Genomic DNA, 22,405 nt, shown 5'->3' on the forward strand with positions numbered 1-22,405 from the left:
CACCTGGGGTCATTGCCACTGGGGTCACCATACTGGGGGGGTGTCCCCATCCCTGGTCGCCATTTGCCATGTTCCACCATGTTTGTGTGTGTCCCCAGGTGTGTCGGTGTCACCACGGCTGAGCACAGCGTCAGCAGGACCTCCCTTATCAGCAGGACCCCCCCCATCCCCCCATCCCCCCTTATCACCATGTCCCCCCCTATCACCACCAAGCCCCTCCTTCTCACTATCACGACCCACTATCGCACCACCACAGCGCCCCCTGTCGGCCCGCCCCCCCTTATCAGCCCGCCCCCGTTTCCCGTCCCCGTTCTGCCCGTTCTGCCGCCGTAACGGGGAGTCACGCGCGGTGTGGAGCAGCCACGCTCTGAAGGACGCGCGTGGCCGCGTGCTGTGCCCCATCCTGCGGCGCTACGTGTGTCCGCAGTGCGGCGCCACGCGGGACAACGCGCACACCAGGAGGTTCTGCCCGCTCACCCCGGCGTCATATCGCTCTGTGTATGCACCGAGAGCACGGGGACACGGGGACGGCGGTGACTGATAGCAGGTAATGGGGTATGGGGTCATAGGGGCTATTAGGTGATGGGGTTGTGGGTTATGGGGTTCTGGGGTTATTTATGGGGTTGTGGGGGTTCTGGGGTTATTTATGGGGTTATGGGGTTGGCTATGGGTTTATAGGGGTATGGGGTTATTGGGGTTTGGGGTTGTGGGGTTATGGGGGTTATAAGGGGTTATGGGCTATAAGGGTTATGGGGTTGGCCCCCACATATTGTACTGTGTGTGTCGGGGCAGTTGTGGTGGTGATGATGTTAATTAAGGCCGTAATTACTAATTACTATTACTAATAACACACTCTGTGTCATCCCCAGGCTGTGCTGAGCGCAACGTGGGACAGAAGGCAGCAGCTGGGCACCAACTGTGCACCATCATTAGTGCACTATCACTTGTGCACCATCATTTGTACACCATCAGCTTTGCACCACCGCTCGTGCACCATCATCTTTACACCATCACTTTACATCACCACTTTACACCTTCAGTTGTGCATCATCACTTGTGCACCATACCTTTGCACCATCACTTTGCACCACTACTTTGTACCATCATTTGTACACCATCACTTGTGCACCATCACTTTGCAGCATCCCTTTGCACCTTCAGTTGTGCACCACCACTTTGCACCATCACTTGTGCACCATCAGCTTTACACCCCCACTTTGCACCAGGAGCAGAGCTCAGCAGCCATTCCCTGTTGTGGTGTTCCATATGTGGTCCGTATGTTGTTCCAGCCCTGCTCACACTCGTGTGTTTATTGCACCATTATGGGCTTTTTTCCCCCAATAAAGCCCCACTCACAGCTGCAGCTTCATCCTGGCTCGTCCCCCTCCATCCTCCTCCTCCTGCTGTTGTTCACCCCCAGGCTCCGCTCACGACGCAGCCACAGCAGCGACACCAGGGCACGATGGGCGCTCATCATCACACGGCAGCTGTAGGATAATGGGACCCCACAGGGGACAATGGGACCCCATAGAGACCAATGAGACCCCATAGGGGACAATGAGACCCCATAGGGGGCAATGAGAGTCCCCATAAGGGACAGTGAGCCCCCATAGGGGATAGTGAGACCCCTATAGGGCACGATGGGCGCACATCACACAGCGGCTGCAGGGACAATGAGAGCCCATAGGGGACAGTGAGACCCCATAGGGGGCAATGAGACCCCATAAGTGCCAATGGTACCCTAACCCCCCCCCCAGCACTCACTTGAGGTTGGAGAGCTCGAGGATCAGCCCCCCAGCACCGCAGACGCATCCTCACGTGGTGCCACCTCATTCCTGGGGGTTAAAGGGGGTGAAATTGGCACCAATCCGGGGCTTTGTAAGCCCAAAATGAGCTCTGGGTTCTGGTGGGGGGGGGGGGGGGGCCGACCTGGGGGTGCAGCTGGGTGAGGCCGGGTCCCCATCGGCGTCCACAGGGCACAGAGGGGCTGCAGGCTGGGAGGGGGTGGGGGGCTGGTGGGGGAAATGGGGTGAAATGGGGGCAACTGGGGATGGACTGGGGGGAACTGGGATGAACTGGGGTGAATGCGGGGGGGGGATTGGGGGATATGAGAGTGACTTTGGGGGGGACTGGGGTGATGTGGGGTGAATTGAGGTGAACGGGGGAGAATTGGGGGGACTGGAGGGGTCTGAGAGTGACTTGGGGGGGAACTGGGATGAACTGGGGTGATATGCGGGAGAATTGGGGGGGATTGGGGGGATCTGAGGGTGACTTGGGGGGGGACTGGGATGAACTGGGGTGATATGGGGGGAATGGGGGTGAATTGGGGGGGGATTGGGGGATATGAGAGTGACTTGGGGGGGAACTGGGATGATGTGTGGTGAAATGGGGGTGAATGGGGGTGAATTGGGGTTAACTGGGGTAAGTTGGAGTGATTTGGGGTGAACTGGGGGGGGAATTGGGGTAAATTGGGGCAATCTGGGGTGGAATGGGGGGTAAACTGGGGCAGGCTGGGGTGAACTGGAGCTCTATGGGGTGAAGTGGGGCAATGTGGGGTGCAGTGGGGCGCTATGGAGCTGTTCCCTATGGGTTCTCATAGTACTCTGGCATTACCTGCAGCAGCTTGGTGTCCCCCCCTGGCACCCCACTGTGCTCCGGTGCTGAGATTTGGGGCAGCCCCACAGTGCCAGCCCCATAGCGCTCCTCATGCTCTGCCCCACAGGTGGGCTCTGCTTTGGCTGCCCACTCCCCCTCCAATGGCTCTTTGGTGGCCTCAATGCATTCTGTGCCCCCATCAGTGTCACTATGGGGCTGTGGGGGGCTGTGGGGAGCTGTGGGGTGCTATGGGGCTGTGGGTCACTATGGGGCTGCAGGTCTCCCATATCAGGGCTGTTCTGGTCCTCCTGCTGCTCGCAGCCATCCATCCCATCCTGGAACGACCCCCCCCATAACCTGTGTGCTCCTTACCCCATAGCTGTGGGGAGCTGGGGGGTGGGGAGTCCAGAGCATCGCCTCCAATCATGGCCCCCATACTGATGTCCTCCATATTAGTGTCCCCCCCATTTATGTCTCCCCCATTGCTGTCCCCCATATTGCTGTCTCCCCACTTGGTGTCCCCCATATTAGTGTCCCCTCCACTTACATACCCCTCATTGCTGCCCCCTCTATTGGTGTCCCCCCCATTTCTGTTCCTCTCCTTGGTGTCCCCTCCATTGATGTCCCCCTCATTGGTGTCCCCCATATTGCTGTCCCCTCCATTGGTTTCCTCTTCCTTGATGCCCCCCATATTAGTATCCCCCCCTTGGTGTCCCCTCTATTGATGTCCCCCCTCTTAGTGTCCGCCATATTGGTGTCCACCATACTGGTGTCCCCTCCCTTGCCGTCCCCCCCCTTGGTGTCCCTGTCCCCTCCATTTTTGTCCCCTCCATTGGTGTCCGCCATATTGGTGTCCACCATATTGGTGTCCGCCATATTGGTGTCCACCCCCTTGGTATCCCCTCCATTGATGTCCCTCTCATTGGTGTCCGCCATATTGGCTTCCCCCCCCTTGCTGTCCCTTCTATTGTTGTCCTCCCCATTGGTGCTCCCTCCAATCATGTCCCCCCCCTTGCTGTCCCCCATATTAGTGTCCCCCCCATTAGTGTCCTCCATATTGCTGTCCGCCATATTGGTGTCCCCTCCATTGATGTCCCCCTCATTGGTGTCCCCTCTATTAGTGTCCCCTCCATTTGTGCCCCCTCCATTGATGTCCCCCCCTTGCTGTCAGCCATATTGTTGTCCCCTCCATTGATGTCCCCCCCCTTGCTGTCCACCATATTGTTGTCCCCCCTATAGTCGTCCCCCCCCTTACTGTCTCCCCTCAGTCCTGCCCTGACTTTGACATTGGGGCCATCATGGTGGTCACCACCTGCAGGAGGAACAGCAGCGGCTTGGACGCCATTTTGTGGCCATTTTAAGGCCATTTTGCGGCCATTTTGCAGCCTTTTTGAGGCCATTTGTGGCCATTTTGTGGCTGCTTGGAGGCCGTTTCTTCACTCTCACGAAGGGGAGTAAGTAAGAAGTTTCACTCAGTAATTCAACCTTACAGAGGCTACTTAGTAATTCTGTGAATTTAAGGAATTATAAAATGATGGATAAAAATCAGAAGTATTTTGTATTTAAATATATGTATACATTATACAGTTATTCTAATGCGACATCAAATGATTACCATTTTCCCCACAGATGTGAGAACTGTTAAGAGAAAATATACTTGCTTTTAACCACTGTAGATCACCCATGGCACATACCTAAGGACAACATAACAGCTGAAAGCAGTAACTGGGAGAAACACTATACAAAGTATACAGATTGGGCTGCACGTGCGTCAAGTAATTTATTAACACAACGAGGTTGGGGGGGAAGAAGAATTAAGTTTGATACCTGTTGTCTTCGTTTCTCCTCTTCAATAACAGCTTTGGCTTCTGCCTCTTTTATCTTTCCAGACATACAAAGTGATAAGTAACCGTTGTAAAAGCAGGTAAAACTATTATCTTACAGAGCCATAATTTATAGAACAGTTCTCAGAAAAGCGAGCAAAACCTTCACCAAGTGAGCTGTGAGCTTACTCAGATTCTAAAACATTCTGTGAAAAACCTCTATCAATTCATGTTTGAAAAACACGGAACATAAGAGACGCTACCATGCTATAAAACTAAACTTCTGACTAACTGGAAAATTCAACTGACAAATATAAAACCTGGGGAAAATATAAATATATATATTCATTAATACCAGGGAAAATTCCTTAATAAAGTCACTCTAAGCTTTCAGTAACTCAGTCCTCAATTCAGCACACTGTACACTGACGGGTAAATCCTTATATATGTATGTAATTTACACTCACACACTTCATTCCAAGTAGTTAAATATGCCCTGACTGCTAGAGCAAAAGGAAATCTCCACTTTTGTACCAAATGACATATTGGATAATGCATACTCATATTGTTCTACTGCTCTTGTTGTAATGGAAACTGTCAATGCAATTACATTTGCTTCACCATCAGAAAGTTTTATGAAAAATAAAACCTGGAACTACAACTGATCACTCTACAGAACTGTTACATAGCATTCAAGACAGCGAATTAAATGCCAGAAACTTAAAGGAAAAAGAATGGCACAGAAAATATTAAAACATAAACATACAATGCATCTGAATCACAGTTCCTGCATTATTTTCATCCTACAATAACAAAAGAATGCAACGCCTAACATACATAAAGAACAATGGGATGGACTGGCTCCTGAATCACAGAATGGCCTGGGTTGAAAAGGACCACAATGACCATGGAGTTTCAACCCCACTGCTGTATGCAGGGTCACCAACCATCAGACCAGGCTGCCCAGAGCCACATCCAGCCTGGCCTTGAATGCCTCCAGGAATGGAACAGCCACAACCTCTCTGGGCAACCTGTTCCAGCACATCAGCACCCTCTGTGTAAAAAACTTCCTTCTAATATCTATCCTAACCCCCCCCCTTCTTGTGCTGGTGGCCCCAGGCCTGGATGCAGTACTCCAGATGGGGCCTCACATGAGCCAAGTAGAGGGCATCTCGCTCTCCTTGCTGGCCACCCCTTTTTAAATGCAGCCCAGAACACAGTTGGCTTTCTGTGCTGCAAGCACACACTGCTGGCTCATGTCCAGCTTCTCGTTCACCAGGACCCCCAAGTCCCTCTCCACAGGTCATCTCTCAAGGAGATCTTCCCCCAGTTTGTACAAATATCTGGGATCGCCCCAACCCAAGTGCAGCACCCTGTACTTGGCCTTATTGAACCTCATTAGGTTTCCATGGGCCCACTTCTCCAGCCTGTCCAGGTCCCTCTGGATGGCTTCCCTTCCTTCCAATGTATCGACAGCACCACTCAGTTTGGTGACATCTGCAAACTTGCTGAGGGTGCACTCGATGCCACTGTCTGTCATTGATGAAGATGTTGAAGAGCACCTGTCTCAAGACCAACCCCTAAGGGACACCACTTGCGACCAGCCTCCACCCAGACACAGAACCGTTGATCATAACCTTTTGGCTGCATCCAGCCAACCGATTCCTAATCCACTGAACAGCCTATGTACCTGCAGAAGCCCTTCTTGTTATCTTTCACTCCCCTTGCCAAGTTCAGCTCCATCTGTGCCTTGACTTTCCTAATCCTGTCTCTTCACACATGGACAACAGCTCTGTATTCCTCCCAGGCTATACAACACTGCTTCCACTTTCTGAACATTTCCCTCTTTTCCCTCAAGTTTAAGCTGCAGGTCCTTGCACATCCATGATAGCTGCCTGCCTTCCCTGCTTGACTTCTTCTGCAGGGGGATGGAGAGCCACTGTGCTCTCAGAAGGATGTCCTTAAAGAGCTGCCAGCTCTGTTCTATACCCCTGCCCTTAAAGTTGGTTTCCCAGGGGAAGCTGCTAAGAGATGTTTAACTTGGATTCATCAGGTAAAAAGCAGGTGATTGACAGGACACAAAATCCTGAAGACAGTGAAAGTGCCAAATAGTATTTTTCATTACACAAAAAGGCATATAGATGCAGCAAAGCCATCAAACATTAAGACACCAGCTCTATCTCTGAAATTCCCTCAGTCAGGCATCACTACAGTGACGGCAGTACCAGTGTGCTGGGTCAGTGTATGCGTATCTGCTGCTTGTACATGTTTCTTGGACCTCCAACTCTGCAGCCACTTAACACTACCTTAGTAAAATTAGATCTCAGAGTAATAGAATGCCCTAAGATGTAATGATATGATTGACAACTTGAAGTTAAAAACCATCTTGATCTCAATAATCAGTCTATATATGTATATATATATATTTATGTATCACATTTTGCACAGTAAAAATGGTAATTAACTAAGTAAGGTATGAACAGATGGAATTTGTTCCAATCAGTCTACAACTTAAGAGCTGTCGAAGACTAAGCAGAAGGCACACCAGCTCGTGCTTAAGAACACCGCAGCTCAAAGAGCGTGCTCTGTGCAAGCAGTTACATTTGTGGATTTTCAGATTTTTTTTTTTTTAAATTGTTAAACCATATATGAAATATCACTAACAATTTCATTTCACCTAGATAATGTCAGAGTGTCTCATCAGAAAAACACACAAAGGTCTTTTTAGTCATGAATACCTGAAATATAAAAGTTTGGTTTGCAAAAACTGCAGCCCTATCCCTCCTGGTATTTCACTGCCATCTAATGGCAGAACATCAGTTCCAAAAGAGAAATCAGCCCATGAACACAGAATGTAGCTTCTTTTGTACGCTGCTGTTGTCGTATTTGTGTAAGATTCCTGCACACGTTTGTGCGGAACTTCCTATGCTCACAGGAACCTGTAGTCATTTGCTTGATGCATTAGAATATTTTCCCAGTTGAATTCAATGGTACAGATAAAAACTAGGAAATATTATCTGCTGAAGTGAAACTGCAGCTGATGCTGCACCCCACTGAAATGTGCTCCTTTGTTGATGCAGACTTCTATGAATTCACCCCCCTTCAATGCACTCCATGCCCAATAAACTCACTTCCACACTTCACTAGGATGATATGTTACTGCTGGTTTTTCTAGAAGTATATTCCAAGAGTCTTGGTGTTCAAGCTGATTGCAAAGGTGTAGAATTTAATTTACAGAGTACGTCTTAGAACTTGCCTGACAATCCTGAAATTCTGAGCAGAAACAGACAGATGTAGCTTTTACAGAATGAAGTTTTGGGTTGAATATTTAAATTATATATATCAGTATATTACATATACTACTAAGTTGATAAAAGTTAACCAGCTCATGCACCACTTCCTCATGTTTCCATAAAAGGCCTAGAAAAACAATGTGGATATTCTGTCTCTTTAGGTGAGATTATGCAGCAGTTTCTTTACTTCAAACAAAATTATTGGAGAGCATCCATGTTTACAATGGGCTGAAAAGCACATGCAGTTGCTGAAAGCTCTCTGTAATTGTGGCAGTCACCTAATACTGTGTGACAGGAACACACAAGATAACACTTTGCTAACCTTCAAAGTAAAAGTAAGGCCTAAATGAAGTGCTTCTATAGCTCTCACTAGCAGTAATGATTTTATTATCATTGATTAGCACTTCTTGGCTGAAGAGGAAATCTCCAGTTCCAATGTACATTAAAAATAAAGAGGTAATAGAGCATTACCTTAACACAGTGTTTCATCAAGTGAGTTGACACTATCTACAAGTAGTGCAATTCTCAGCAATAAGCCAGATTCAATAGTCCAAAAATTAAATGTGCCATTAAACTGTACGCTGAGTTACACTGCATTTCTTGCTATTACTGTCTTGAAAAAATAACGATCTGCCTGTTTTTTCCAACTTTTCTCAAGGCAATGAAGACAACATAACTAAAATGGATACACCACCTCAGACGCCTTCCGTTTCATTTCTTTGCATAACACATCACACTCCAGTGAAACTTGGCCTTCTTGTATCTTGCTGCACTGTACTTCCTGTTAAGTATAAATTGAATTGTTTGTAATTCATTTCCCTATATAAAAATTTAATTATAACGTTCATTTTGTTGGGAAAATTGTAAAACAATTTTATTCGGTATATTTACAGAATGAAGCTAATAAATAAATATTATTTGAAACTGTAACTGTATTCAAGCATCCTTTTCTATTTTCCTTCTTTCTGATAAGCTAAACTGAATCAAGAATAAATCAAGTGGTTCAGTTTAATTTTTCTTGTCTTTTTTTTCACTTGTTTATTTAAGACAAAGCAATATAACCTTGTGAACTCTGTTACAAAAGATACCATGCAAAGTAACTAATAAGTAACTCTTCTGAAACTTCGTATCAATTCTCTAAACTGGCTGAAACTACAGGGCAAGGTCTGGTCATGGGAAGATCTCCCCTACTTCCTTCTCCTTCCTCCCACTTACATTGAAGGCCAAAACAAACAAACAAACAAACAAACAACAACAACAGAAAAAAAAAAAAACCAAAAAAAACCACCAACAAAACCAAAACAGAATACCAGCACAGAGAGAAAGTTGTAATCTTATAATCTATACCACTAGCCTATGAAGAATTTTGTCAGGAAAGCACAGTAACATAGCCAGAAGCTATTCTGGTTTTCATGCTTTCTGACAATATGCAGAACAATTTTCATAGCATACAGCAAAATCCAAAAACTAACTTCTTCAGAGCAATTCCAGCATGCTAAGATAAACCACCTGCCTAGATGGTTAAGAATATGGTCCACTACAAGTTGTGGGTTACAAATTCAAGTGGTTTATACGACCTTGCATGTTTACATGCATAGCCTCATGATGCAACAGTTAACTTCAACACCAGAAAAGGAAGAAAAAATCCTCCTGTTTTGCACTCAAATTATGAGCTCCTACATTTGATATTAATTGTGATGGTTCAGATGAGGCATATTTACAGAGCAGCTTGGAATACGTGTCCTGTCAACCCCCAACTTCACCAGTAGTATACACAGACAGAAGACTGGTAGAGGAGAATTCAGCTGCAAATATTAGGTACTCAATTCTGTTTCTCCTTATCTTCAAGATCACAGGCTGCAGGCACAGAAGACTAAATATACAGGTACACTATCCAATCCAAGCTAAGAAAGAAGTACACTATCTGCTGTAAGAATGCAGCTCCAAACAAATATGCATAAGGACCTTCTGGAATCAAAGATACCCTAATTACGATCTCAGACAAGGGCAGATGCATAAAGCAAACGTTAAAAGACATCATCTTTCACACTACAGAAACGAGTCATATTTCTGCAGTCAGATTAGCTGCAACTAATACACAGTGCAATTATCAATGGCTTATTGGTTCTACCATCATTTACCCTCTACACTGTAGCTCTCTGTACAAAAGAGAGCATGGATTTGGGGCTTGACCTGGAAACAGTGAGATGATATTTAAGGTGGGGATAGTGTTTTCTTCTCTTTCTGAAGGGAGACACCATTTCACTAGGAATCAGAAGGATCACTTCGTGGCTATTTAAATAAGTGGGCTGTCATCATATAAGAATTAATTTTTATTAATTATATAATTAGCTCATAACAACCTTTCCACCTTATTAAAATCAAATTTACAAGATTGAGGGGGGGGAAAAAAAGTAACCGTCATCATATTTAAGGACCATAAAACTTTCAGAATAGCAGATCTGGAATGTTCCATTTCAGGCCACTGTAAAAGTGAAAAGTGAGCATCCTAAACATTAATTTCATTGCTTCTTGCTACCACACTTCAGTTGGACATCCACATAATCACTGAAGACATCCCGGCACTCTGGGACAATAAAATCTGAACTGGTCTGAAATAGCTATACAGCGTCAGAACTCAGCAGAAGATGATAACACATTTCAGTTTTCCAAAAGCAGTATGAAAATTAGGGACAGCAACAACTAGATGTAACAGAGCTATCATGGAAATACCCATCTTCCTTATTCAATTAAGTCTGGCATAAGAAACAAGACCTCAAAGATCATCAAGTCCAACTGTAAACCTATATCTTAAGGAACAAGAAGCAGAAGTATACACGCAACCAATGATATTATTGATTTTACTGAACACAGTAGAGTAAGAAAAACTGAAATTAGTAAGAGCACTTAGTCACAACAAAATAATTTATCCTCAGCAGAAGTCAACATTTCAACTTACAAATAAAGAAAAGCTAGTTATTTATAAGCAGAGACTGCTCAATTTGAAGCACGTACTCTGGGCATTACCATCCTTTCTCTTGTACATGCGCCCTGCAAGATCTGAGATTTCTGAAGACATTTCTTGGAGAAGCTAAGAACTCTGGGGAAACTGCATCTGTGTGGAAAGCTCAGAAGTTAACCGGGTCTTGAAAATAATTTAAGCATGCTTTGTTCAAGCCAGATAGTGAATTTTTCATTAAGTTAACACTTGTCAAGAGGTCACAGCAGCCTCTGGTTTTCCCCTCATCATACTTGATAGCTATAAGCTTTATCCTTTATCTCTGCTGAAAGCTAAGGATGCTGATGCCTCTGTTTGCTTTAAGGGCCTCAGACAACCATCAATTAGGAATTCAAAACATCTGTGACTGTTCCAATTTATGTAATTATAAACTTCTCAGTTCCTAATGAGGAAAATGTGCTTTGACTTCTTAAATCACTCCAGATCATCTGATTATTTTCCTAATGGAACTACAAAAATTGAAGTGTGCTTGAAGAGAAAGGTATTGCAAATCTGGGAGCTAACATTTTCTACAATGAATTTTATTTTCCTTAGTGAATATTTTGATTGTTCCACCCAGACTTTCAGCTGCTGTTGCTGCTCTGCTCAAGTAACTGATTCTATTCCAGTCTTGACCAGAGACAATCCATGTACACAAGCCTAGGAACATACAAAGAAAATGTGTCACTCTCAGAACTGCAACTTCAAAACTTACCTTTTTCAGTCGCTTACAAGGACACTTGAGTTTAACCTTCTGGCTGCAGTTCAGAGGACAATCACCTGAATGGCAAATCTCTTCACACCGGTGACCACAAGGCAACTACAAGCAAAACAAGAAATACCCCACCAATGAATAACTGAAATTGCATGCAGTCTATGAACTAGTTTTATTTCAGACACAGCAGCTAAACAGAAAACTCATTCAGCTCATCAGGTTTGTCTTCCTACCTGCAAAACTGGAAAGAAAAAGGTCAGCTTATTTCACTAGTTACTCAGAGTTTTTTGGTTCACATAGAATTATTTATCTTTTACTGGGAACGCTTGATCAAAAAACAATTTTTTCTTTCAAATGTTACAGGAACAGTCATCTCCACAATGATTCATATATCGACTGCCCTAACTACCTGTATGATGGAGGAATAAAAGTAGATGAAGTAAGAAGTAACTGAAAACTGAAATGAAGTGTGATGTGACCCAGCCTGACCCACAAATTGCTAACAAGAGGGTAGAATTAGAAGCAAAAATACCACAAAACTAGGTTTTATGTGCAAGAACCTTGCAAACTATGCAGGAGTCAAATACAGGCCACCAATATTCTTACACCTGAATTAATTTCTCTAAATCCTAAATTTCTGCATTTGGTAAATTATCCTGTTTTTGACATCTGACAAATAGCATTTCCTTTTTTTAAACTATCAGTGAAAATTTTAACACTTATAATGAAACTATTATTATTCCTTACTGTATATTATTATTCATTACTGGGATAATTTATATATGCTGCTGCCTTTTAGGGATGTAACAGTGTTCCCAGAACGACATTAGAGATTAAAAAAATAATTCACAAGAATAAAAACAAGTTTTCTTCCACAGCGTGTTGGGAGCTCAACTGACCTTGCTCAGGTCCCAAACAAAATCTTCATAACGATGATTTTTCATTTTCAATTACATAAATCAATACTGTCCAATACTGTTTATAAATAAAGGCAATAACTCATGTAAGATACCCAACTGATTCATTTATAAAGGTAGGTTTAAACAATATCACTCCCGGTACAGAAAGAGTTGGGGGAAAACACACTGGACAAATGACCACAGAGGCTCTTCCAGGATACCACCTTAAGAGGCAAGAGCTTTTCCATTCATTTACATTTATCTTATCCAGCCATTAGATCTTACCCACAGACTGAAAAATTTCTCTACTGTCCTTTCATAACAGGCTCTTTATTCCCATAATATTCCCTTCATTGAATTCCAAGCAGCTTCAATCAATGTTTCTTGAATATAGTAGCCAGAACTGCAAGTAATATTCCAGCTGGAAGAACATTGTACAATGCCTTAATTGCAGCTTATTCTCCACAGAATATCTTTCCCTATACATCTTCCACTCTCCTGTTCACTTCTCTCCAGTTATCCATGCTGCAACAGTAAGGATTTCTACTGTCTCCCAGGAGGGTTGTTATTGGCCTTGACATGCCCAGTCTCACTGGTTTTTCTGTATCTGTACCATGTCCCAAACGCATGTGTTCTGCTGCACATGCGTTTCCTCAGTTGTCACCTACTGACAACACACCACAAATTCTCATAAGAAAATCCCAACGAGTTTTTGGTGCCAAGGTCATTACTGCAAACAGTGCAAGACTAGCCCTCAATTTGAGCCCTTGGAAAATCCCCTTATTGCCAACATTTCTCGTTCCAATCACTCCTGCAGGAATTTTTGTTGTTGCTTATGGCTTTTGAGGTGGTTGCCCTAAATAAAAAAAAGAACCACAAGCAGTTGTTTCCTTCAGCAAACACCAACTCTCGCAACGATCATCTCTTTTACATGAATTAGCTGTTTACTGTCTGGCACAGCCTCAAGAGCACAAGTGAAGTATGACATATGGGACTACATCTCTTCTCTTTGTCTGGAGGAAAAAAGGAATTGGTTGTTCTATCAAAGAAGGAATTCAGTTTTGTCTTGCACAACTGATCACCTGCAAATCTACTTGAACTCTGCCTCATTGTTAAAAGATGGGTTAGATGCTCATGATTAAGCCTTGCACATGCTGAAGTCAGGCATGCTTCCATTAATAATGTCAAAGCCTGAACAGTTACATACCACCAGAGCACAGCACAGGAATATACTTAATGCAATACCAAAAATCGTATTTGCTTATTGAGTTCATACACAGCTCACATTCAGTGGGATGCAGGACAAGAATGAAGCTGACAGTTTCAGCTGCTTCTCAACCCCTCCAGTGCAAACACAACATAAACTCATGGGAAGCAGTTCTATGAGTGGCAAAACAACAGCCCCAAGAGCTAAGAGAACAGAAGCAATCCAACCAGTTCTGCCAGATAAGTGCTGTAGTGGGAAGGGAGGTGGTTTTGTCCATTTATTTTTTGCAAATGTTGAGGTGCTAAAATATAATGTGTTTATCCCCTTAGATCTTTTTCACTGTAAATATTCTGTTGTTAATAGCTAGTAAACTAAAGGCTGAAAAGAACAGGCTTTATATTTGTCATAGCAAGCCCATTAAAAGAAAGCAGTATAACCCACAACTCTGAAAACAATCAAACAGAAATCTTCATGAGCGTTTTCCACTTTGGGAATGCATTTAAATCCTAACATTATGCCTGGTGATGACAAAAACCGTCAACATTTATGGATGCTTAACTAATCTTCACCAGCAGGTAATAAGCTATCTGTTAATGCACACATGAGAATAACCCCACTCTTGAGCAGCTGTCTCAAAGTTACAAACAAAAGCCAAGCTTATCACTTCCAACCCATGGGGCAGACTCACCAGTTTTAAAGTGTAGCTCTGCTCTCAGAGCTCTGTGAAAACCTCTACTGCTGAAGCTAGACACTGAGAAGGATACATGCTTATGATAGAAGCAAAGCTTTCATTGCACAGTAATAAAATGTAATGGAATACTGGCGGGGAGGTTCAACCTATACTGCCATCTCACTAACATCTGCCTCTGATGTCATGGGCTGACATAATAAAATAGGAGGCATTACTTTCAGAGCAGCCCTCATAGATATATTACAATGGGGTCCCATGTTTTACAATAAGATAATAGCAGAATGCACAGTAAAAGCACAAAGTACTGTTATTTTGTTGAAAAAATAATAATTACACGGAGCAAAGAAAAACATGTTGAACAGACCCACAACTACTGGTAATGGACATGTAAGCAATGGAAACAGATATGACTGTTAAAACTTTCGTTTAAGATCTGTCCCAGAACATCTGCTAACGTGATCATAAGAATTTAATCACCCCTGATTAAAAAAAAGTTACATTTCCTTCAACAGGATATTTAGCTATTGCTACCAAACAAAGCAAAGAACTTTTTAATTAAAGCTTCACATCCAACAGATGTAGCAGTATCAAAGACTTTGCTTCTCCCTTTAAGCAGATAGGAAATACGAGCTGTACCGCACAACATTTGAAGTCTTTCTTAATAGCTCAATACTACCACATGCAAAACAAAAGCATGAAACCTGGCAGGACTTTTCAATTCCTGCTGTATTTTTCCCAAGGCACCAGACAATACAGCTGATTTTCATAATCATTGGAAGAAGCACAACACCTGCAATTCAAGTACAATGCTTTCCACCATTTCCATTAATCAAAAAGACAAACATCTCAAAGCTTCAGGAGAATACTGTATTCCATTGAACCTAAACTGCACTATGCCGAACATGGTGGAGTTACAGAATACACTGATTTTTAATAAACATTAGTTTTCCTGAGCTCTTCTGGTAAACCAAGCTCAGATTCTGACGCTGAAAAGGAAATTCTCATAAAAACTAACCTGGTATTTACTTTTGGGCTGCTAAGATAACACAAAAACATTTCAGATTTGGTGTTGAGGAGACAATTCTATTTAGGCATGAAGAAATTAAGAAGAACAGAGAGTACTTCTGAGGTTATCAGAACAGGACTAGGGAAAGCAGGAGGAACAGAAAAACAAGGACAGGAACTACATGAAGCAGGACTGTGCTAACACATTTCAAGAAAATTACTAAGACAGAACTAGAAACATAGGAAGAGAAGAGAATGTATTTTTATGTAACTGATTACACTATAAAGTTTTGCATGTAGATGAAACAAGATAAATCCATATCTACAGGAATGAGAAGAGTTAACCAAAAGCCTTATCCAACTAAAACAGACCCTGCTGTCCTGAGTCTTCTGTTCACATCCCACTGAATTCAATTCTAAAAAGGCCCTGCTCTACGAACGATGCAATTCTGAATTGCAGACCTGAATTCAGTAGTACTACTGGATGGATTTTAAACCTCAGACTGAGTCTTGGGAATACATCCAGAAAAATCTCAACAGTTAACATTAATCAAAATCAAAGAAGAGATATGGAAAAAATCTTTGAAGGGAACCTGAAGTACAGGAACACACAGTTCATGTTAAGAGATTAGAAGTACTCCTGAAAATAAAGAGGAGGAAGCGTTGCAGCAAATAAAACCAAAGTAACAGAGAAGGAAATGGAAGGAAAAAAGTTAAGAGGTAAACAGTGAAATAAATCCCCTGCCGGGAAGAGAACTTTCAGACATCCAGGTGAGAAGATTGTGACAGATGGATTCATTTACTCAAGTAAGACAAATAACGAGGATGTGCAAAACGAAGACATCACAAAGACAAGGGCAGAAAGCAGAAGATGCAAGTAGACACACAGCAAAGAGTCCAGAATTTCTATTGGGGTTTCATGGATTTGTTAACATAACCTTGTCTGAAAAACAGAGACTCTTGGGAAGCAGGCAGGAATACTCTCAAGTTTTGCAAGTTACTCAAAACCAGGAAAGTCTGTCTAGTAAAAGACTGGACACTTCTGAAACCAGAAAATAATGCAACACAGGTTTTGAATCTATGTCTATTCAGTTGAGGCAGAATTCAGGCAAGGTGAGACAACAGATCTCAGACTAGAGGACTCCACAGGCAAAGCAGCACAACGGAACAGAAAGCAAACAGTGCAGAAGGACAAGCTGAATCAAATTACTTCTGAGTGCCAACTACATACTACTGGAGACAAAGTACAAGGCCAAAACAGAGTAAAAAACCAATAAACAATTTCAGGATTAAGTATTCTCAACCCTTTGAAATTATGCACAAGCCTTTCCTTTACAGCTGGGAAGCAGAATTTCTGAGAAATTCTGAAGTGTTTAACAGTGGAAACACTTTCCAAAATATTCCTGACTATTCACGTTTTTCCACTTTGTAAATTTCCTAATTCTACAGTAAGGAAACAGAGTGAAGAAAGGGCTGTCACCCCTGCCACAACTAATGACAACTAAAGAACAAAGGCACAATAGTAAGTAATACATAGATTTCTGAAAACACAAAAGCACCACAGAATAACAGCACTGGGAGGGACTAGGAACAAGTCATTTTGCCCGTCCCTCATGTCTTACAGCAATAAAATCCATAACTAGACTAACCCCAATATATGTCTAAGCTGTTACTGATGAAAATTCTGTAGCTTTTCCAACCTATTCTTCCCAAGCTCTACAAGCTTTACTACTCAAAGGCAGTAACTAACACGAATCTTCCTAACTGATACAACCACTAGTTCATAGCCTGTTTGCCATATAACAAGTTTACTATTCTTCTTTACAGCAACCCTTCATATAGTCACATACAACAAAGCAATTAGCTCCTTTGTCTTAAGCTTCAAGCTACTCAATATGTTTCACTAGCACAGTCAGTCATTAAGAATTCATTTTACTTAGGTCCCGTGCAGTTTTTTTTGTTTCTCTTTTCTTGTTTCCTAAAACTGTTGTGCAGACACTGATCACTGACCCTGCGCAAGAAAAATCACAAATACACTCCTCTGTATTTGTCCCAACCAAAGAGTATCCTGTTGAGAAAGTTTGTTCAAGATCAGTTTTCAATCAGTTTTTCAGATCAAAGGACATACTCTTCCTCATTCAACCTCAGCAGCTTCAAGCTTCAGCTTTCAAGCCATGAATGAAGTATTCACTGATACTGTCCTGGAGTCCTTAACCCTCATAGAATAAAAAAATCATTACGGTTGGAAATACCTCTAAGAACAAGTCCAACCATCAACCTATCACCACCACATTTGCAGCGTTTGAGGCACGGACTCAGATGTGAACGATCCAAATCGTTTATTACAAGTTCTCACATCCCTTATAGACCTTCACAAGTTGTTATTTTCTAACTTTCCCGTCCGCCCTTACAACTTTCCCAACCACCTTTACATGTCAACACAGCATTCTACAGAACCCTTTTCAACTGTCCATGCAGGCACGTATCCAATCAGAGCTGTGAGACCCTTCTTCTCCTTGCAGAGGTGTCCTTGGTTCTCATGCTGTTTATCTTGCTCCACAGCTGCTGCTCTGAACAGCTTTTCTTGTATTCCCACAAGTACCAGTGCAGCCACCGCCCTCAGGCACCCTGGCCATCCCTTACTCACTTCCTTGGCAATTTGCAGCTCAGGGGTTTGGCAGATGACTTTTTTCCTGGCAGTCCTTAAGGTTCAAAGTCCAGCTGTAATCTCATATCCCAAATATGTCACTTCCTGTTGAGTTATTTGTGCTTTCTGTAAACCAAGAAACTCAGCAAACTCTCAGTCTATTGTACACAGTCCTTTTGTTGCTGTGGCAGCCACGTGCTGCAGTAAAGTTCCACCCTAGGATGGAGGATCCCAGATCTCAGGCTCATGAGTTGACCATCATTCAGCTGTTCTCACAACCCTGGGTAACACTGTCCAGGTTAACTGAGACTCTTCTCCCCATATCAGGGCTTTCCTTTTCAAAGGCAAATAACCTTAGGCTTCCTTTGGCCAAACCAGGCAGAAGAGACATCCCTCAAATCCAGAAGGTAAACTCCATCTTTTCGTTCCCTAACTTGGTTAATAAAGTGCACGGATTTGCCACCACTGAGTGTATCCATTCAACTATTCTAGTACTTGCCCTCAAGTCTTGTACCAAAGTACAGCACTTGCTATCAAAATTGGAATCCAAACTCCAAAAAGTTACCTATTATTTCTTTTATCCTCCTGCAGTCCCATAGCCTCAAAGGGCACCGCTTTACCCTGACTAGGCAAGCTCTTGCTTTTAACTTCTATTTAGGGCTTCATTTTTGGCCCTGATGCCCACACCACTAAGTGTATCATATTTGAGATTGCTGTAACTCCTGGGGGTACAACATTGTTTTGCCCAGTTTGTGTTAAAGCCAGAGTTACAGTTTTTAATCAGTCAATATCGTTGCACTCTTAGCTCCAGTTTTATTCAATTTCTTGCCAGAGTAACCTGGCAGGTACAAGAATTTCTGTATTCCTGCTTGTTTTCTTAGCTTATGTTTAATTAATCCAAAAAAGGAAACCTTTTCCCGTTGGGCAGTAGCATCTACTACTGTTACAAAACCATCTATGGGTAGTAAGAAGCACCCATATCCACCAGAAAATGAACCTCAATATCCTGCTTTCCTAAATGCAATTTCCCACTGCAGTTTGCACACTGCTTTTCTTCCAGTGAGGTCACTCCCAAGTACACTGCCCGGTGCAACTCAAGGGTAGGTATGGCCAGCCATACTGTTGGAAATATCCTCAATAAATTTTGGTCAGGACGGTATCTCTGATAAAAAGCAGTTTTTATTCGCGATTGCAATGGCGGGCGCCCTGATTGCAGAAGCGCACTTATGGACATGATGTTACAGTTTTTATACCTTTTCTCCCAGATGTTTTCCCCTCCCATCTCCCCTTTGGTTGGGTATTACAATTTTACCCGAGGTTTGCATTTGTTAAATTTGTTAGTTCACTTGCTATCTTGTCAGTCGCCGTCCTGCTGTTTCTGTCTCCAAGATGTCTCGGTACTCTTATCGTATTGATATGTTGATTGCCTTCAAAGCTTCTTCCATTCTGTCCTAGAGGCCTTTGTTAAACAAAGAGCCCGGGGAAGGGGTGATTCCAGTCCTTCCCGATATCTCTTCAGGCACATCCTAAGGTATGTCAGGACTTGCATATTTTTACAATGCGTACAACAAAACACTAAAACATACATTGTTGCTAGTTTATACAGGCATATTGTTAGTTCTATTTCAGACAGCTGGACAGACAGGAGCTGCAGTCTTTGTACGTAATAACTTCTACCTAATAACTACAAACTGCTTCACTTACATAATGAGACCTTGAAATAAAATATTCTTATCTTATTCTAAATGCAGAAACAACATTTGATTCCCACAATCCCCCCTTTTCTTCTTTATACACTGTTGATTTCTGCAAGCTTTGCTTTTTCTTTAAGGTATTATCTTATAGAACTCTTCATCACTTCCTTCATTCTCCATCTCCTCTAATATCATTATTTTCATTACCCATCTCCTTTAATATTATCATTTTATCTGAGTATGGTGGTCGTTTCACTGGTGTTTGTTTTAATTATGCTGTCTCAATTGATCTCTGTACCAGGCCCCTTACACAGGGGATAATACAGCATCCTATGGCCACCAGGACTCCTGTTGCTATAATCAAAGAATATAGAAACAATCATCCCTTTCCATTTACCAAATCACAAGTCCATCCATCTAGTGATAGAGGTATCTGTTCCTGAATTTTCTGCCAATCCATTCGCAAGGGTAGTAAGTCCCTGCAATGCATGAATTATTGTGCCGTCTGGATCTGTGTTATTGGGGATGAAGGTACAACAGTGGGTTCCCAACATTGCACACACACACACAACTTTTCAGCTAGCATCATATCTAGAGCAATCCAATTTTCCCAGGCCATCCTACTCGTGGCATCTAGCTGTTCTGCAATTCCCTTAATTGCACCTTTTGTATCATTTATAAATCGCGGTTAATTATAATAGATGTAGTTAATCCAGTCTACATTCTTGTTGATAGTCACCCACCAAAACAGTGACTCAAATCCTGCAGCATTTTGATTTCTTGCCTTAAGTTTATCAGGGACACCTCTAGGTACCTCAATTGAATCTATATATATATTGCATCATCAAATTATACCCCTAAACTCCTTTTGGTTCTTCCAGAATTTTTCATATTCCTTTTTCAAATGCCAGGGTGAATGCTATAACTAATTGAACAAGTGCACAGGTGCCTCCCCAGTTAGATGGTAGGGTGGACCATAAAACCTTTCCCCCACAGTACCACCAGAGATCTGCCCTGGAGATTCCCAGTCTTGAATAATTTCCTGCTGAAACCTCCATAACATTCAAGACCTCACTGCACAAGGAAAAGTTTCCCATAGGCCTGGTAGCCTTCACACCCTACCGTGAGAGGCAAGCTGTATGGTTACCTACCGCTGTAGAGATTGCAGGAGGGATCTTGACATCTGTATCAGGCATTGGAGGAGACAAGAGGGAGAGAGATCTGCAGTCTCTGTTTCCCCAGGCAGTTTTCTCTTGGTACAAGGCAATCATGCATGTATTCCCTTTGGTTCCTTGGTCCATCCCAGCAGAATGGGTACCACCTGAGCTATGAGCCATCCGGATGCACAAGCACAGCAATTGCTACGGTTGAGACTCTGAACAGTATACTTAATCCATTCTACCCAGGCATTACTGTCCCCATATCCTGTTTTGATTTCAAATGTTTATCTAAGATCTTTTATCTCCTTAGCTGTCACAATTGCAGGGTTTTTAGGAAGATTTTCTAACCCCCTTTTTAAGCTCTTCCCTATCCTGGACAATTTGGATATTTTCACAATGTATCCCACACAGCTATCTGGAATCTCGCTGTTGAATCCTTTCCATGCATATCTACCCCAAGACCAAAAGTGGTATTAATAATGCTATCAGTCTTGTTAATTGTTATTTTTACCGGGTTACACTACAACGGTTTGCAATCTCACTGGACAACTCCCTTACGTGCTCATGAAGTATCAAATATTCCAGGTGTATATGTCCAGCCTCAATAGATAGTTGCCCACCATACATTATTCCATACACTACAAGAGAGTCCCTTATTCATATCAAAAACTACCAGTTGGTCCCTCCCCTGCATTATTGCCAAATTTTACATTTTCCAGAACAGGATAACGAATATATATCAGGATAACGAATGGGATACACTCTGTTACAGCAGTAAAAACTTTTTGTTACAACATGGAAAACTTTTTCTGAGCATTAGTTCTATATAGGTTATAATATTCTCCCACTTACGTATATAATTTATTCACCTATTTGAGGAAAAGTTAAAGGTTAGTTAAAATAATAATTAAAAATATATGCATATAAAAAAAAACTTTTCATGATTTCCTTCTAATTCTTATCTTTTAAAGGTTTTTCTGTGGCAACAGTTCCCACACCTCAGGGCTAGTGGATGCCTTTACCAGTGTGTAGTGAGTCCATCCTTTCTCGTCTGTCCTCACAGCTGTTTCAGTCATTAGAAGTACTTGGAATGGTCCTTCCCAGTCAGGCTGCAGCTTTGTCTCCTTCTCCATCTGGATCAGGATCCAGTCCCCGGCTTGGAATGGGTGAACTGGAAAAATAGTCCCTGGGTCCTGGTCAGTAGCAGTTATTGCATAACCTGCCTTACAGTCCCCTTGTAGCTGTTGGTAAAGCAGGCATCTTTTGCATCTTCTAAGGGCTTGTTCTTCAGGTCCAACTGACCAGCTGCAATGTGCAGCTTCAGTTGTTTCAAAGCAGTCAGGAGATACTGGTTCTCAGGAGTTCCGCTAAGGAAAGATACTGGGTTGACAATATTAGTTACAATCATTTCTACATCATCCTGCTCTATCAGGATGGCCTGGTATTTTTGGGAATCTTTGGGGTGAGATCCAATGTCCCCCTTTTGCCTCCAATACAATAAACACTGCATGAGATATTAAAAGTGATATATTTTGGCCCAATGTAGATTTACAGGCTTCTAGAATATTGAGCACCAGTGCAGCCACCGCCCTCAGGCACCCTGGCCATCCCTTACTCACTTTATCAAGTTGTTTGGAGCTTTACGATCAGTCCATAGCTGTGTATCTACAGTCAGCAT

The 22,405-nt window shown here is 42.7% G+C and overlaps 1 long non-coding RNA gene across 1 annotated transcript in view; it reads right to left on the minus strand.

Annotated features, from left to right (window-relative positions):
• Positions 1-10,558: 10,558 nt before the first annotated feature.
• LOC146757165 (uncharacterized) overlaps positions 10,559-22,405 on the minus strand; it is a 28,222-nt gene continuing 16,375 nt past the window's right edge. Inside the window, exon 2 of the long non-coding RNA XR_014937053.1 lies at positions 10,559-11,529. This is a non-coding gene — a long non-coding RNA (uncharacterized LOC146757165). The remainder of the gene's footprint in view (positions 11,530-22,405) is intronic.

This window comes from Coturnix japonica, chromosome 24 (assembly GCF_054131305.1).
Source record: "Coturnix japonica strain WE chromosome 24, WE-NBRP24, whole genome shotgun sequence".
Lineage (NCBI taxonomy): Eukaryota > Metazoa > Chordata > Aves > Galliformes > Phasianidae > Coturnix > Coturnix japonica.